We start from the raw sequence: 2,130 nt of genomic DNA, 5'->3' as shown, positions 1-2,130 counted from the left end.
ATGTTTTATGTAGGACTGATGCAGGCCTATCCACACTTTGCTACTGTGCAAATACAAGTCTAAAACACAATTGATAGCCTTGGTTGTAGCCTGGTGATACATTGTGTGTGTGTGTGTGTGTGTGTGTGTGTGTGTGTGTGTGTGTGTGTGTGTGTGTGTGTGTGTGTGTGTGTGTGTGTGTGTGTGTGTGTGTGTGTGTGTGTGTGTGTGTGTGTGTGTGTGTGTGTGTGTGTGTGTGTGTGTGTGTGTGTGTGTGTGTGTGTGTGTGTGAGTGAGAGAGAGAGAGTTGTCTTGAAACGGGCTATTTGATTCCTGATTGTCTCTCACTCAGAATGGACAACATCTGCCTTCATCAGGACTCCCTCTCTGACCACAAGGTCAGCCGCAAAACCAGGACAGAGGATTCCACTTAGTGACATAAAGGCTGGAGCTGGACCTAAAGGGCATCTCTCACTGACATGGACCCCCCCTCTTCCTGCCAGTGGAGTGGAAGCAGGAGGTCTTCAACAGGGGGTCCGGGACCCCTAGGGGGTCCTCAGAGTTACTACAGGGGGTCCGCCAAATCTTTGTGTGGTGGGGGAACATTAGCAGAAAATAGCAGATCTACAAGCTCACAACGCCTCGCGCTGCTGCGAGATCTGCTATTTTTAACAAGATTTTAAAAATAGCAGATCTACAAGCTCACAACGCCTTTGTGCTGTGAGGCGTTGTGAGCTTGTAGATCTGCTATTGTTTTATCTTGTTTCAAATAGCAGATCTACAAGTTCACAACGCCTCACGCTGCGAGGCGTTGTGACTTGTGAGCTTGTAGATCTGCTATTTTCAGAGAGTCGGTGTAGAGGGAAAAAGAGCAGACCAAGTACAGTGCCACTGCCAACGGTCAAGTTGACTAAATATTGAGGGTTTAAATTGTGGTCCTATGTATTCAATTCATCAGCATAAAAATAACACAATAATAAAACATATCAACAAGTACAAATTCAAGGTGTCTTTATTGCAAATGTTGTGTCCAAGAACATGATAATAAACGTGCACGTTATTTATAAAAGGTAGGCATGTCCTATACATGTATTTATAGAATGTATATAGGCAACAAGTACACTTACATCACATCACTGCACATTAGTGCAAGTAAGAGTGGAGCAAAACAAGCATGTGTGGATTTGGATCCAAATCCGCCTTAATCCAGGACCTGGTTTTTGATGGCACTCTGCCAGAGAGAGAGAGAGAGCGAGAGAGAGAGAGAGAGAGAGAGAGAGAGAGAGAGAGAGAGAAGATAATGCTTTTGATTCAGTAACCAGTCCATTGAGCAGCAGCAGTCAGTTGAGTGTATTATTTCCCACAGCCAGGGACAGACACACACACACACACACACACACACACAGGACAATGATCGCTGTGACAGAAGCCTTTATTTTTACACTTTTTGCCTCCTCTCCACACAATAAGACAGCGAGTTATTGTTAAGAGGATTTATTCTTATTTTTTTAGTATAATTCTAATCATTAGATCAGTGTGTGTCCGGGCTTGTTTCAGAAGGACTTCTGCTTTGGGTTTTTAAGCGCTTATTGGATCCGTGTCAAGCCTCTCTGCTGGGGTTCGTCTGGTGAAGGTTTGTTCATTTCTGCTTCTTTTGTGTGTTTATCTGTTAGGATCAGTGGTGGGAAAAGTACTCACATATTTTTTTTACTTAAGTAAAAGTATCAATAGCATCATGTAGAAATATGCTGTTACAAGTAAAAGTCCGATATTCAAAAATGTTACTTGAGTAAAAGTACAAAAGTATTGGCATCAAAATATACGTATAAGTTCCAAAAGTGAAAGGACTCATTGTGCAGAAAGTCCCATTTCACAAGTTTTCAAATGTATAAAATCTTTTGAAAATAGCAGATCTACAAGCTCACATCGCTATGCATTGTGAGCTTGTAGATCTGCTATTTTCAAATGGCCAAAGTAGGCCTAAATATATAGGGCTGAAGTGGTGAATGTATATGTTTTGTAATAATAATCAAAGTCTGCAAAGTAACTAGTAGCCATAATAAATGTAAAAAATAATATTGTTTATTAATTTGTTTGTATTTGTAGCCTATTGTTTATTAATGTGAGCTGTGCATGTTAAAAGTTGGGGAC

At 41.2% G+C, this 2,130-nt stretch overlaps 1 protein-coding gene across 1 annotated transcript in view; it reads left to right on the top strand.

The window, feature by feature from the left end:
• Positions 1-1,358: 1,358 nt before the first annotated feature.
• The window catches only part of cited1 (Cbp/p300-interacting transactivator, with Glu/Asp-rich carboxy-terminal domain, 1), a 10,764-nt gene continuing 9,992 nt past the window's right edge, over positions 1,359-2,130 (top strand). The window contains exon 1 of the mRNA XM_084043795.1: positions 1,359-1,612. The gene's annotated coding sequence lies outside the window, so the exon portion shown is untranslated. The remainder of the gene's footprint in view (positions 1,613-2,130) is intronic.

The sequence above is a fragment of the Gymnoscopelus microlampas genome (assembly GCF_963454915.1).
Source record: "Gymnoscopelus microlampas genome assembly, chromosome: 19".
Classification (NCBI taxonomy): domain Eukaryota; kingdom Metazoa; phylum Chordata; class Actinopteri; order Myctophiformes; family Myctophidae; genus Gymnoscopelus; species Gymnoscopelus microlampas.
The sequence above is the reverse complement of the archived record's forward strand: the minus strand, read 5'-3'. Positions and strand labels throughout refer to the sequence as shown.